We start from the raw sequence: 17413 nt of genomic DNA, 5'->3' as shown, positions 1-17413 counted from the left end.
GGCTAATGTAGATTCATGATAACCAAAGGTATGCACTTTTGACAAACTAATTTACAAATTTAATTGTGAAAATTACAAAATTAATTTTGTATTCATTTATCAAACAAGGAAGGCTAATATAGATTCATGATAATCAAGGTTTGCACTTTTAACAAAGTAATGTTGATAGTCTATTTAGTCTTGAGAAGGCATTCTACTTCTAACCTTTGTTTTTCTTCTAGCCTTTATTGTAAATGATCACCCTCTGAACTTTAATGTGTCTAAGGAACTCCATTTTGAGTAATAAGGCATGTGCAATTGTGATCAATGCAATTGCATAAAGTTTTGATTGGTATTCTCATTCTTGTCTTCCTTTCTCCAATGGCTCAAGTCCTCCTTTTCCTATGTCAAAATGACTTCATAATATCTCAAGATTCACTCGAGCCATTTGAGTTTAAAGATTTCCTTGCATTTCTTAATTGGTCACCTCTCCAAGCTGACTTTGGTTCCTCAACATTGTTTCTCATATACATTCTTAAAGCTAGATCAAATGTATCTTTATCCCTAACCTTTTTTTAAACCACTACAATTGATTTTCTACTAATATCTCTCCTTGTTCTACTCTCAAATGACCACTTACTATTTTTATTAGATAACCCCCTTATCATATGCACTAGACAATGATATTAATCTACCTAGGAGGAAACTTTCCATGATTGAATTTATTTCCATCACATGCGAGGAACATTACCACAAAATATTGTAGGCTTAGTGCAAAACCTCACTAGGCAACCCAGGTCTTATGGAAATAACGAGATCAACCACCATTGTCACCTTAGTGCCCTCTCCCCTGTTGTTTTGTGGCCGGATGTTAGCCCCACAAGGGAGGCTTCCTTGGCAAAGCTTAGAGAATATATGGCCTAGGGTTACTAAGACAAGTGATTCTCTAAGGATCTTGCTATGAATATCACTTAGAAAGATATTCAATAAAAGATTGCTCAAGGGAGATAGGAGCTTAATGGTTACAGAAGAAGGTACTGACAAGTCCTTAGAGGGTAAGATAGGATTTACAGGTATTCAAGTACACACTCCACCAACCCCAATAAACTAAGGAAAGCTTTTTATGAGTTAGGATTTCAAAGGTGGGCAGATTTATAGCATGCAAAACCATATTACAACCAGGAAATAGCATATGAATGGTAAGATCGACAAAGAGTTGAAGGCTATCAATTAGATAAGAAAGGGACAAGTCAACTTTAAGTTTTTAATAACTAAAAATGCACAAGACTATCGCTCAAGTTAATTGCTTAATAATTCCAACATAAATTATCAACTAATAGTTCGTAGATTTCAAGATGTCACATTATATGTGCAAAGTTCAAGGCATCAGTGGGTTTTCTATTCTATTGCTACAAAACAAAAAGGACTCCATACAGAAAGCAAGCCTAGGAGATGTATTCTATATGGGACATCAATATAGGGTCCCTTCATAAAGCAATCCCACTTCTACCAAGCAACAATTTAAGCACAATAAATTAAAGGGAAAAGTGATGATATGGTGATCATTGGGGTTGTACACAAGTCCTTGCTTAATTGGTTACAAATTTGTCACATTGGTTAGACCAAGTGGCCATGTAGCAAAGAGAGTTGCAAAGTGTATCATTTCCCTTCAATAATCAAACTTGCTCTTGCAACCAAGAAACAATTATAATTAGTAGAAAATTCAATACACTAGGACATAAACACGCATTGATCCATCGAATCGAGTGGGAAATTACAGTCTGAACTAATGTTCTAAGTTACGCTACAACAACAAGGAGAATAGGGAAACACAGGCTGAGTTGGTGGGTCGTCCCAACCAGTGCCACACTGCCTAATATATTACACAATCAAGCTTAAGTTATGCAACCAAGAATCTTTGACACCAACATCAATATTTGAATTCATCCAGTAATAACTTCAGAGTTACATAATTGATATCAACATTTTTCCAACAATCAGACTGACTATGAACTATAGTGATTATAATTTGGCAGCCTAGTTATCCTCTTATAGTCTGCCCCCCCCCCCCCCCCCCCCCTCCTATATTCTTCCCATGCATTTTATACAAAAGATAAAGGGAGAAAATTAGAAACAATCCCCCCAAATCTAAATTGTCAAACCATGGACAAATTTACAAAATATTGTGTTTTATTATTTTTAATAGATCTTGGTTGGGGAGCAACTTCTGATCAGATTATATTTGATTCATCTAACCTAAAACTATCTAAGAATAACTTAGTTTGGTCTGTTTTCTAATTAGTTACTCTGTTTGGGATGTTGTTTGGGAATAATCACAACCATAAAGATACCCTTCAAATAATTATGTGAATCTCCCATTCCATGAACTTTTTTGAGAATATGCTTGTGATTCACCTAATTGGGGATGTTCTAAACAAAACCCATGTCACATATTTTTCATGTTTTTTCTTTGTTTCTCCAGAAATCGCACCCGAAGTTTGTTACTTGATTTTTCTTGGCACAAGTTGACTAAAATGTGGATCATAACTTGGAGGATTCTAAAATTGACTTGGGTGCAATCTAGATAACATGAAGCCATGTCATCATCCCTATGAACAAAACCCATGTTTTAGAATCCCCCTAGAGCTACGTAGATATGCTAAACTCAGAGGCTAGTTATAGGAACTATGTAGGAGCTACAAGAACAAACCAAGACAAAACCTTCATTAGTAAAACCAAGCATAATCCTCTCTGATTCGTTAAAAATAAAGGAAAATAGTGATAATTAACTGTGTCAACATCTGTAAGCTTGTTATGGTGTATTCATGAAGAAACATGGTAAGAAGGACATGAGTGTTGTGAAGTAATTAGGAAAAGATGTTTTGAATGGTGAAAAGATGAAAAATTGATGACCTGACAAAAACAATTATAAAAATATAAACCCTAGATGTCAACCCTAAATTGGGTGGTAGAACATGTAGTAAATTATAAATTTTGGTTTTTAAATATTAATAAATGCAATTCCTAGCTAAAGGACAATAACATATAGATATAAAAATGATACTAAATGCAAATTCAGACCAAACCTTAACCCTAGCTATCATGAAAAGGAGAAAAGAGAGAAATTTAAAATGATCAACACAACTAGACTAGTGCCTTCATTCAATTGAGCAACTGAGTTAATAAAAGTGAGGTCAAGGAAGGAGGACAACCACTGCGCATAATGCTATATTCAGCCCCAAGAAAATGAGATTTTAAGGGGATAATCTCTCAAGGGTTTCTGGACAGCTACTGCGCATACATTTTGACAGGGAGATTTGGGGAGTTTGAGTTAAGGAGAAATAAAGAGGCTTGGAGGAGTGATTTATAGGGGTTGGAGGAGATTTTTCCAATAATTGATTGACCTTCTATAGCTGAATACTTTTTACAAGGTGTTTTTCTAGCTAGTTAGAAACATACACATTTCTTGGGGTCATCGGGGCATGTTGTATTCAACCCAAACCATTTCTGGGTTTTTGTGGGTTTATTGAGAGGAGTCTCCGACTAATTTCATAGAATTGTTTGGGAAATATTCGAGCCTGAAATCCTCATTCCTATAGAAGGGCGAATTGTTAGTTAGTTGGAGAATCTACATCACTTGGTGGGCTCATTTTTGGCTTGGAGTTGGGCCAAACCCTTTTTGGGTATTTCTGGGGTTTTGGAGGGGAGTTCGTGGCTGCAATTTCAGGGTGATCTGAGCATTCTTCAGGGAAGAATCTTCAGTCTCATTCCAACAACAGTAGCAATAATTTTCTGGGTAGTGCACAATACCAATTTGGGACAATATTTCCTCCATATTAGAGTTGTACTACATGGAGCTTGCATAGCAAGCCCAGGTTCCCAAACTTTCAACTTATTTTATGTACTCTTTTATCATAAAATTAATAAAATGGCTTAGATTGTGTTGCTAAACATTTTGATGTTTTAATTATTGTGTATGCTTTCCAGTTTATTTACCGTTCCTAGTCCATTTCTTGGTATTAGCTGTTAAATTCCAATAAGGAATATTATAGTGGTATTAGAGCATGATCTTGGCCAACTATGGGGGAGCTAGCAAGATCATGGAGGATATTGCCATGCACTCATAGTCACTGGTGGATTTATGGGCACTCCGATGACATCGAAAGGGAAGAGTAAACAAGGGATCATGGAGGAGCTGATGAGGGAGAACTAACTATTAAGGAGGAAAAACCAAGAAGTCCTAGAGAGGATGCAACAAATGATGGGGACATTGAGACATAACCAACAGAGAAACCACACACATGCACACTCAGTTCAACAGAAAAATACCCATGGCCAACCTAGCTGACCTACCATGCCTCATTTTCTGGGTGAACCAGAGAAGGAGAGGGAACCATACACCTTTGTAGATTTGATGAGGCCCTCCATGGATAGGATTGATGAGTGTGAGGCGTTGGACACTAGGATCAAGAGGGCTTTCTCATTTGAGCATAGAGGAGGACAATTAGAGGATGAGACCAAAAGGCACTTTAGTTAGTGGAGACCTGGCTTTAGATATCAGGAGCCTGAGGAGGAGGTTGAGCATTAGATTGTGAGCACACAAGAGTGTGAGGAGCGTGTCGATGTGTCCAGTGTGACGCAAGAGTCACCCTTGTTGGAGATCCCTTTGGTAGCTCCGATTGACACCCTAGTGGAGAGAGTAGAGCATACACTCAGAGGGCCATCTGTTGATGAGGTACCACCCATGGATGAGATGTTGTCCATTGTTGAGGGATCCATTGATGAGGTGTCCAGAGCCATATCTGAGTTTTCAGGTGATAGCAACACACAAGAGGTTGATGAGGTGTCGGGAGACATATCCACTGTTGATGAGGAGTTGATAGGTATAGAGGAATCTAAATTTGTGACAGAGTTTCCAGACAGTAGCTACCTATCGCTGATTGTTGAGGATGTTATGCATGATGAGCTATCTTTGGAGGGACAGTTAGTGGCTCATGTTGAGCCCATGGTGGAGGAGGATGAGCAACAATCCTTAGAGTCAGCCATCGATGAGGAGCAGTCAGATGCATCAACAACCAACAAAGATGTCATAATTTCAGATGACAGTCCCCTTCATGCATACATCGATGAGGCTTGCAACATTATTGGGCCACCTCTGCATATTGGTGAGAGAGAGGTCTGTTAGCTAGGAAGATTACATGGATTGGCCAAACTAGTGAGATGGGGCGACACAAGCTGCATAGGGTGCAACATTTGCATGATGGAGGACATGTTCCGTGTATGGTTGTTCATGCATTCGATCCCTCTATCATGGTTAGATGGCAAGAGATATTGAGTTGGTATCCGGTGGAGCTGGCTAGGAGGTTAGATGCATCCATGGCCACAGTTCAGCAGAGGCTGTGGATTACCAGAGGGGCTCGAGGGCCAGCGTGTTGTTGGGATCCAGGTGGGATTCACCATCACATCGTGGAGTCGGTAGGTGATGTTAGTAGATGCGTGATGGACTCGGTGGTTTTGCGCACATACCTTTTCATATCCCCTTTAGAGTTCCTAACAGCACTAGTGACAGGATGGAGCAGGCAAATTTCATGAGTTTTCATGGCATGTTGGGTTGACATGGGATTGTAGGATGATTAGACTACTATGGTAGGAGTTGGTGGCATCATCAGGCCACCAGACTGGGCATCATATGGAGACAATGCTCTCTCATTGATGTATTGGGCACTAGAGCTACTAAGGTTCGACATGGTAGCTATTCTCGATTGCATGTGAGGAGTTGGGCCACTTAGGTGTACCTGGGTAGATGAGGAGGTGTAGATCACATCATGGTGGGTGTACTAGCAGAGTGTTGGATGCCCGGGCACATATGGGATGCCCTATGGTACATGGTGGCATGGCATTGAGCGTTGGTATCTAGTGGTGCATGGAGTTGTGCCACAGAGTTCAGTGCTATGCAGAGGAGTGTAGGGGTATGTAATTGAGTGCAACAAAGGATGGTGATGCATGACATGTTCATGAAGTGTTGTTGCGAGAGAGATCTCCTGACGAGGGCATGAGGCACACCGTTGGGTTTGGCACACAGATTTGGAGAGTGAGTGGATCATAGGGTTGACTGTGAGCTTCCATTTATCACTCTCCAACATTGCACACTGAAACAGGGGACTTGGATATCGTCTCTTGATGCTCGCATCATGAGAAATAAGACTCTGGAGGATGGCCTGAGATAGTTGGACAGGACACGGTACATCAGGAGAGAGAATTTCCAGTTGTGGCATATGGTTAGGGCGCGAGTTGGTGGATGCATGCTTGGGGGTAGTTCGATCTTCTGTAGAGGTAACACTTGCACCACCCTTGAGCCCACACTCAGGGAGATGCATGAACCCATTTTGGCAAGACATTTTTAGGTGTCTCATGATCATCTACAACGATTGGTGGACCTTACTTGCAGACAGATGTTTAGACTCCAGGCATTATTTGGGAGCGCTTTCAGGAGGCAGGATGACAGATCCCACTACGTGGTATGGCCGATGCAAGGCAATTTCGCACGCACTAGATTGGTTCGTGATGTAGGGAGTCCATATATTGATCGCACATAGGGACTTGAGACGTGGTACAGGGTGGTGCCAAGAGTTGTTAGGACTATGCTACAACTGTTTTGGCTGTGGGATCCGGGGAGTTGGTTGGTTGATGAGACACTATGTTTTGTGATGAGTGGGATTAAGACAAAGGATAACCCAACTCACACTTGGTTTGACATGTGGGGGAGCGTTAAGTCCTTTGTCACATGGAAAGGTTGGTTTTCCTTCTTGCTGCTATGGATCAAGGTGAGTGTTGGAAGGGTAGATCGTGACATCATGGATATTCCTAGACTAGATGCATTGGGGCTATATAGATATTTTGTCATCAGGTCCTAGGAGAGGAGGATACAACTTGCACATGATGGGCAGACCGTCATGGTCACAGTTTCCCAACGACAACATGGTGGCACCCATTTTAGACTAGCATCGGATCTGAGCATCATAGGATTTGGCAGTACAACTACCCTTGGGGATGAGTCGATTTCTATAGGGGGAGATCATTCAGATCTTCCATTGGGATTTAGTGATTTGCTGATGGCGTGGGGGACTTCATCAGCATGGTAGGGGCATTAGCAGGAAGATATCAGGGGAAGCTCATGCAAGCGAGACTTTATATCTGCAGGGGTTGGGTGGTACCTTCATGAGTTTACTCTTGGAGTGTCTGAGATGGACCACTTGGTAGGGAAGCTTCATGAGGAGTTGGATAGAGTGCTACATTATCATGATCATGATTCCCTACACATTTATAGTATGCAGAGGGATTCTGGTACTTATGCATGGCAAGATAGTGAGTGGAGCAAGGGGAGCTTCATGTTGGACATGATGGCTTGGGATCCTGGTATTGAGGGATTCCTTCATGACAGGAAAGTGTAGATGTCAGGGACGATTGAGTGGCGTATTGGGACCCTGGCATAGTTTGCAATAATAGTGGGGATCAATAGCTAGAGAGGGTGTTTGTTAATGCATTGCTTAAGGACAAACAATTTTTGGCGGGGAGGATTGTACTATCCCCAATTTTTATTTTTCATTTGAGGAGATTAACAAAGTTTATCGGGGAGGTGCTAGGCATAGCACACTTTTGTAGTTCGAGTTTTGGATATGATTTCAGGTTGAGGAGCTTGGGTAAAAATGAAAAATTGTAGCTCATTGGTAGGTGGGGGCCACAAGAGAGAGAAAAAAGGAATGCACACTTGTGGAGCAAGAGAGAGAAAAAGAAAGGGGGTGAACTGGTAGAAAGTGGGGGCCACCAAGGGAGGGAGAAGCCAACAATTATAAATAGAGCAAAGAGGCTCTCATTTGGGACATCTTTGGTCATTTTACAATTTCAACATTAGTTCTCTTTAACTGCTTAGCCAAGACAACCGTGTTGTTCAACACAAGGAAGTTCTGAGCAGGAATTCCACTTCTACCTTCGATGAACTTCGAGTGTCACCCTAGGGGAGTAAAAAGGAGTCCATCTCAGGGCTTATTTAGGAGCTACATTGTAGACCATTTCCAGCTGGAGTGTGCTTCTCTCAGGTCGCAAAAGGAAATTTGGAGGGGTTGAGAGAAGCTAGCAAATAGTGGAGTTTTGGCCGAGAATTTGCAGAGATTTATCCACAGGGAGGGTGAGTTTTTCCTTGGTGATTTGCAAAGCTGAGAGTGATGCATTTTGGATGGTCAAATTTATCTATTTCAGGGGTTTCTAGACAGCTACCATGCAAACATTTTGATAGGGAGATTTGGAGAGTTCGAGCTAAGGAGAAATAAAGAGGCTTGGAGGAGTGATTTGCAAGGGTTGGAGGAGATTTTTCTAGTAATTGATTTACCTTCTACGACTGAATTATTTCTGCAAGGAGATTTTCTAGCTAGTTAGAAACATACACATTTCTTGGGGTCACCGGGGCACGTTGGATTCAACCTAAACCATTTCTGGGTTTTTACGGGTTTATTGAGAGGAGTCTCCAACTAATTTCAAAGAATTTTTCGAGCAATATTCAAGCCTGAAATCCTCATTCTTATAGCAGGGCGAATTGTTAGTTAGTTGGAGAATCCACATCACTTGGTGGGCTCATTTTTGGCTTTGGAGTTGGGCCAAACCCTTTTTGGGTATTTGTGGGGTGTTGTAGGGGAGTTCATGGTTGCAATTTTAGGGTGATCTGAGCATTATTTAGGGTAGAATCTTCAGCTTCATTCCAGCAACAGTAGCAATAATTTTCTAGGTAGTGAGTGGTACTAGTATTTCCTCCAGATTAGAGTTGTACTACATGGGGTTTGCATAGCTTGAATAGCTAGCCCAGGTTCCCAGAATTCAACTCATTTTATGTACTCTTTTATCATAAAATTAATAAAATGGCTCAGATTGTGTTGTTGGACATTTTGGTGTTTTAATTCTTGTGTATGACTTCCATTTTATTTATTATTCCTAGTCCATTGCTTGGTATTAGCTGTTAAATTCCAATTAGGAATATTACAGCTAGTGCCCTATATACTCATCTTTGAGTTAGGGCCCTTTCATATATGAGTGCTTGGCCTTAAGGAGCCCTTACATGGTTGTATGGCCTTTTTTTCACACCCAATTATTGAAATTGCAAGCCAAGAAGCCAAGACATTATCCTAATTGGTGATGTGCCAAGAGGACCCAAGATGCCCTGAGGCTGGCTTTATACCTACTGATAATTGTTGCCTTTTTTTAAAGCCCAGATAAAGATGGAGATCACTTGAGATGATTTGGGAAGGTTGGCACACATTCTTTTGAGGCAAACATTGTGCCCTAGGGATACCACGCCACATATCCATGCCCTAAGAGGATGATGCAAGCCTCATTGATGATGACATTTTGATTGAGAAGGTTTTACTTGGAGATACATGTGGAAATTCCCACTGTAGATCAACAGATTATGCAATAGACTAAAGCAAAATATAAGATCTACTTCTACAACAAACTTTGTGGAAGCTTAATCGAATTGAGCAAGATCAATGAGAACACATATAACTGAGAATGAGAAATCAATCACACATAACACAGAAGAAATAACCCGGGGAAAGCCTCAACCTAAAACCCCAATCTTTGTATTATCATACAAGTGGAAATATTGTTCAAGTTAAAAAAAGAATCAGCTCTCAAGCCATCCCGCTTTCTCTGCAATCAAACAATACAACTCATAGACTGAATAAACACTGTATATGTCCTCCTCAAGCCCTCCAAGCCTCCTATTTTCTTGCGCAGTTTTTCTTGGGGTCCAGTGATGCCACATGTGTGATTTGGCCTCATCACACTCACAAAACCTGAAGAAGTAATTGCGCAATCCTCAAGGAAATAATTCCTTCTGCATGCAAGGGATATTCACAATGGAATATTCTAGCAACTGATAGTACACTGCCCCTCCATCTGATCTCAACTGGGTCTCTGTCTGAACTGACATGCATGAGTTATTTATGATAGAATATTCAGTTATCTGAAGTGCAGCAGTTACATGCATTCATGCATTAACTAACTGAACTCACAATTAATTCAACAAACTGTTTGAATTAATCTAACTGGACTTGACTCAGTTAACTGAGCCAACTAATTACAATTCAATATTACAACTCATCCTTATCTCTTTAACTGATGGATAAATTCCTCAATTAATGGAGAAACTGTTGCATGTCCCCACATAGACTTCATGTTTGATTTTCTACAACTAATTAACTCATGGTGAATTAATTAATTATTTTACAAATTGCTGCTAAGATCAAATTCGAATTTTTACTTCTCTATTTTAGTTCAGGGACTAACTAAAATAGGAAGGTATCCCGAAATGCTATTTATAGCAGTACTAAATTTAGCACTTCTATATTTAGCATTTCTTGTTGCTATTTTCAACACTCCCTCTCAACAAGAAAGGGATTATCAGTAACCCCAATCCTGTCTCTGTGGAACTCGAATTTGCATTTTGACAATGCCTTCGTCAAAATATCTGCATCCTGTTCCTTGGTTGAAACATACAACAACAACATGATCCTCTTGACCACACAGTCTCGAAGATGGTGATACCGGATATCAATGTGCTTAGACATGTCATGAAAAACTGGATTCTCAGAGAGTTTGATACAACTCTGGTTATCGCAGTAGATCACGGTTGGATCCATCCTTTGACCAAACAATCCCACTAGAATCTTCCGCATCCAAATGGCCTCACATGCAGCCTGACTAGCAGCCATGTATTCAGCCTCTGCTGAGCTAAGTGCAATTGACCTCTGTTTCCTGTTGTACCAGGAAATTGCAGCTGAACCAAGGTTGAAGATTCCTCCAGAAGTGCTCTTCCGGTCTGATGGACTCCCTGCCTAATCTGCATCTGTGAAGCCCTGAAGCTTCACTCCCTCTGTCCGTCTGTACCACAATCCGAACTGAGATGTGCCTGCCTTCCAAAACAGCTTGGTAGGTTGAACCATAGCTTGACTCAGCTGGTTCACCGCAAAGAATAAGTCGGGTCGTTTATTCACCAGATACATAAGTGAACCCACTAGTTGCCGACAAACAGTAGCAACTACTACCTCACCTGAAGTCGCATCCTCCTTCCTCCAGTTCCCAGCTAGAGGATTCTGCATGGGCTTGCACTTCTCCATGTGAAAGCGCCTGAGAATATCATTGGCATACTTGCCTTGAGACACAAATACTTCCCTATCTTTCTACCACAGCTCCATGCCTAGAAAGTAGTGCTTAAGACCCATGTCTTTCATTTCGAACTCTCTTGCAGGGTCCTCCTTGCAAGACTGTATTAGCTGATCATCACCTCTCAAAATCTGATCATCGACATAGAGAACAATGATCAATGGTTTACCTTCTACCATGATGTGGTAAAGGTTCGCATCTACTTCACTCTTGGTGAAGCCCAATCCGATGAAATAGTTGTCGATCTTGGTGTACCAAGCACGGGGTGCTTGCCTTAGCCCATACAAAGCCCTCTTGAGTTGGCACACATGCGACTCACGATCGAAGGTCTTGAAACCCTCTGGCTGCTCAATGTACACCTCCTCCTCAATCTTCCCATTGAGGAATGTTGTCTTCACGTCCATCTGGTGGATCTTCCACCCCATCTGAGCTGATAGTTCCAACATCGATCTAATCGATGAGTACCTTGCTACGGGAGCAAAAGTCTCATCGTAGTCGATCCCCTCGACCTGTGAGAAACCTCGGGCAACAAACCTTGCCTTATGTTTCTCAACACTGCCATCAACTGCCTGCTTTACTTTGTAAAGCCATCTGGAACTCACCACTGACTTACCCTGAGGCCTTGGGACAACATCCCACACACTGTTCCGAATGATAGAGTCGTACTCCTCTACCATTGCATCAACCCAGATTGGTTGTTGCACTGCCTCCTCGAATGAAGAAGGTTTAGTATCTACACACTCCCCAACCAGGGCCATGTACCCAGTGTACCGCTCGGGTGACCTCCTCTGTCTGCGCTGAGAAGATTGCTGTCCCACATTCTCACACACATCCAACATCAACTTGTCAGCTTCCCTTGATTGTTTCCGCCCATCTCTGGAAGTCTCAGCATGAGTGGATGTCTCCACTCCCGGATCCTCTGCATGCGGCTGTTCTGCATCAATCTGAGGCTCCTCCTCCTTAGGAACTGAAAGTGCCTCCTCTGCATGCAACTTGAACTCCCTCTCAAGTGATAATCGCATGGCTTTCTGCTCGTTGAACTTCAGATCCCTGCATACCACTGTCTTCTGAGTGGAAGGCAGGTACACCCGATAATTGTGGGGTGTATCCGTGTACCCCACAAGTATTCCCAACTCAGCTGTTGGGTCTAGCTTCTTCCTGGCATCTTTGGTCACAAGACAATAAACTGACAATCCAAAGATTCTGAAGTGACTTACATCAGGTCGCTTCCCAGAAAAGGCCTCCAAGGTGTCTTCATTCCCAGTATACAGTGCGGGCTTCTGTTCTGCAAGTATACTACTGTATTGCATGCCTCAGCCCACAAATGAGGTGGTAGGCTTTGGTCATGCAACATCGCTCGAGCTGCTCCCACAATCGATCTGTTCTTCCTTTCAGCCACCCCACTCTGCTGTGGGTTATGGGGTTCCGTCAACTTCTGTTTAATTCCTTCTGTAGCGCAGAAGTCTTTAAACTGTTGTGAGACATACTCTCCACCATTATCGCTACATAAGGCTTTTATTTTCTTTCCAGATTCTTTCTCTGCCAAGGCTTTAAACTCACAAAACCTCAAGAAGGTCTGATCCTTCTTTTGCATAAAGTAGATCCAGCGTCTACGAGAAAAATCATCAATAAAAATAACATAGTACCTTTGTTTAGCGGTGGAGGCTGTAGAGAATGGTCCACAAACATCTGAGTGAACTCGCTATAGGATTGCTCCAGCTCTACTGTATCGATCCGAAAAGGAAGATTTCGCATACTTACCCAAGGTACAACCTTTGCATGTATTCGTCTGCTCACGTTTTCCCTTGGGTAATCCGGTAGAAATATGCTGCATGATCTTTAGGGCTCCATGGTGCAAGTGGCCTAGTCTTTTATGCCATAGCTCGCCAACATCTTGGCTCTGCACCATCTCAGCTTTGGAACTCAATGCATCACAGTCGTCTACCTCCAGCTTGTAGAGATTCTTTACTTGAATCCCAATTCGCTTTGTATGTCCAGTACTGATATGCCTCAGGAATACCTTTCCTTTAATAAAGACTACATCATAGCCTTTATCTTCTAGCATAGAGACATATGTAATATTCTTCTTTAGACCTGGTACATACTTTACATCAGTCAGGGTGAGGGGAGCTCCATGCTCCCTCTAAAACACAACCGTACCTTCACCTGAAACACGGTACTTTCCATCATCGCCCATATCAATCCGCATCTGGAGATCCTTCTCCTCCAAGGTACTGAAAAGATTCTTGTCACCTGACATGTGGAATGAAGCTCCACTGTCCAGGTACCACACACATCCCACCATGGATGAAACCATGCATGTGATGAGCGAGTATCCAGCTCAAACTGTGAGGTCAGTGCCTCACCATCAGATCCCTTCGAGGAACCCTTCTTGGATTTCTTCTGTGGACAATTTGTAGCATAATGGCCCACTTCATGACAATGAAAGCATCACACTTTCGATTTGTCAATCTTCTTCCCACCATGGGAAGAACCGGATTTGGGATGGGATGCCTTCCCTTTCCCTTTCCTCGCCTTACTCGCTAAGGCTAGATTTTCCTCATCATCTTGCTTCGATGAGGATCCATCTCAGGTGCTTCTTATTATTTCCTCCTACATCAGATCCGACCAAAGCCGTTCTCAATTTGGCAGTTTTTCTCTTCCATTAACTGAGTCTTGGTAGCTATGCCAGCTCTTAAGTAGACCGAGGAGTGCAAGACTCACCATGTCATCATCAGCGGTTGTGATTCCTACACTTCCAAGATCATCCCTATAGGTGGTGAGCTTGTTCAGATATGTAGAGATCATGTCGCCCTTTTCACACTTGATCTTCCGAAGCTTGTCTTTTAGCGCCAGCTTCCTCTGATCGCTATTGTTCTGATATAGATCTTTCAATGTTTTCCACATCGAAAACAGTGTCTCCTTCCCATGGAGGCTCGAGACAATGTGGTCTCGAACTCCCTCCAGGAGGATTCTCCTTGCTCTAGCCACACATTTCTTCCATTTCGCCAATTGAGTAGTATCAGTCGGCTTGGGGACTTCTTGATCAATGAAGTTCTTTAGACTGTTATCCTCTAATACTACTTCCATGCGATCCTTCTAGGCTATATAATTCGAGCTGCCATCAAGGGCATACTCGAGTCTTAAACCGCTGAACACTATTGGTGAAATTGTGATGTGTTAAGAACTTGATTTCTATATTCAGGAACCACAAACTTCGAACTTCTCCCTTCTTGTATACTGTTCTTCTCCTTTGATCACCTTTGCTCTGATACCATGTAGAAATTCCCACTGTAGATCAAAAGATTATGCAATAGACTAAAGCAAAATACAAGATCTACTTCTACAACAAACTTTGCGGAAGCTTAATCGAATTGAGCAAGATCAATGAGAACACATATAACTGAGAATGAGAAATCAATCACACATAATACAAAAGAAATAACCCAGGGAAAGCCTTAGCCTAAAACCCCAATCTCTGTATTATCATACAAGTGGAAATCTTGTTCAAGTTACAAAAAGAATCAGCTCTCAAGCTATCCTGCTCTCTCTGCAATCAAACAATACAACTCACAGACTTAATAGACACTGTAAATGTCCTCCTCAAGCCCTCCAAGCCTCCTATTTCCTTGCACAATTTTTCTTGGGGTCTAGTGATGCCACCTGTGTGAATTGGCCTCATCACACTCACAAAACTTGAAGAAGTAACTGTGCAATCCTCAAGGAAAGAATTCCTTCTGCATGCAAGGGATATTCACAATGGAATATTATAGCAACTGATAGTACATTGCCCCTCCATCTGATCTCAACTAGGTCTCTGTCTGAACTAACATGCATGAGTTATTTATGAGAGACTATTCAGTTATCTGAAGTGCAGCAGTTACATGCATGCATGTATTAACTAACTGAACTCACAATTAATTCAACAAACTATTTGAAATAATCTAACTGGACTTGACTCAGTTAACTGAGCCAACTAATTACAACTCAATATTACAACTCATCCTTATCTCTTTAACTGATGGATAAATTCCTCAATTAATGGAGAAATTGTTGCATGTCCCCACATAGACTTCATGTTTGATTTTCTACAACTAATTAACTCATGGTGAATTAATTAATTATTTTACAAATAGTTGCTAATATCAAATTCAAATTTTTACTTCTCTATTTTAGTTCAAGGACTAACTAAAATAGGAAGGTATCCCGAAATGCTATTTATAGCAGTACTAAATTTAGCATTTCTTGTTGCTATTTTTACCACTTCCTCTCAACAAGAAAGGGATTATCAGTAACCCCAATCCTGTCTCTGTGGAACTCGAATTTGCATTTTGACAATACCTTCGTCAAAATATTTGCATCCTGTACCTTGGTCGAAACATACAATAACAACATGATCCTCTTGACCACACAATCTCGAAGATGGTGATACGGGATATCAATGTGCTTAGACATGTAATGAAAAACTGGATTCTCAGAGAGTTTGATACAACTCTGGCTATCGCAGTAGATCACGGTTGGATCCATCCTCTAACCAAACAATCCCACTAGAATCTTCCACATCCAAATGGCCTCACATGCAGCCTGACTAGTAGCCATGTATTCAGCCTCTGCTGCGCTAAGTGCAACTGACCTCTGTTTCTTTCTATACCTGGAAACTGCAGCTGAACCAAGGTTGAAGATTCCTCTAAAAGTGCTCTTCTGGTCTGATGGACTCCCTGCCTAATCCACATCTGTGAAGCCCTGAAGCTTCACTCCCTCTGTCCGTCTATACCATAATCCGAACTGAGATGTGCCTCTGAGGTATCTCAGCACATGCTTCGCTGCCTTCCAAAACAGCTTGGTAGGCTGAACCATAGCTTGACTCAACTGGTTCACCACAAAGCATAAGTCGGATTGTGTGTTCACCAGATACATAAGTGAACCCACCAACTGTCGATAAACTGTAGCAACTACTAACTCACCTAAAGTAGCATCCTCCTTCCTCTAGTTCCCAGCTAGAGGAGTCTGCATGGGCTTGCACTTCTTCATGTGAAAGCGCCTGAGTATCTCATTGGCATACTTGCCTTGAGACACAAATACTTCACCATCTTTCTGCCAGAGCTCCATGCCTAGAAAGTAGTGCATAAGACCAATGTATTTCATTTCGAACTCTCTTGCAAGGTCCTCCTTGCAAGACTGTATTAGCTAATCATCACCTCTCAAAATCAGATCATCGACATAGAGAACAATGATCAATGGTTTACCTTCTACCATGATGTGGTAAAGGTTTGCATCTGCTTCACTCTTGGTGAAGCCCAACTCGGTGAAATAGCTGTCGATCCTGGTGTACCAAGCACGGGGTGCTTGCTTCAGCCCATACAAAGCCCTCTTGAGTTGGTACACATGCGACTCATGATTGAAGGTCTCGAAACGCTATGGCTGCTCAATGTACACCTCCTCCTCAATCTTCCCATTGAGGAATGTTGTCTTCACGTCCATCTGGTGGATCTTCCACCCCATATGAGCTGATAGTGCCAACATCGATCTAATTGATGAGTACCTTGCTACGGGAGCAAAAGTTTCATCGTAGTCGATCCCCTCGACCTGTGAGAAACCCCGGGCAACAAACCTTGCCTTATGTTTCTCAACACTGCCATCAACTGCCTGCTTTACTTTGTAAAGCCATCTGGAACTCACCACTGACTTACCCTGAGGCCTTGGGACAACATCCCATACACTGTTCCAAATGATAGAGTCGTACTCCTCTACCATTGCATCAACCCAGACTGGTTGCTGCACTGCCTCCTCGAATGAAGAAGGTTCAGTATCTACACACTCCCCAACCAGGGCCATGTACCCAGTGTACCACTCGGGTGACCTCCTCTGTCTGCGCTGAGAAGATGGTGTTGGCATTATGGTTCAGGAATGACTATATGTTACAGGTGTTGTCCTTGATGGCAACCCATTCAGGTGATAGATCACTGTACTTCAAGTCAGCAGCAGAGGTTGATGATCAGCTATCAATTTATTAAAAAAATAAGAAGGACGCACGAAATCAGTTCAGAAGGTGCGTACCCGCAGGTACACCTTGCAGGGACCGCGTCCAGAGACGCAGGCCAGCCATTCAGGAGGTGCGTCCACCCAGTGCACACATTTCAAGGCAGAGAAAAGCTCACGTGGGGGTTTCTTGTGTTTTACTCTTGGTATCTAGCCGACGGTATTGTGTTATTATGGTGTC

The sequence above is a fragment of the Pinus tabuliformis genome, chromosome 6 (genome assembly GCF_031772625.1).
Source record: "Pinus tabuliformis cultivar Carrire ecotype Pingquan chromosome 6, CPIR1, whole genome shotgun sequence".
Taxonomy (NCBI): domain Eukaryota; kingdom Viridiplantae; phylum Streptophyta; class Pinopsida; order Pinales; family Pinaceae; genus Pinus; species Pinus tabuliformis.
This window is presented reverse-complemented; position numbering follows the sequence as displayed.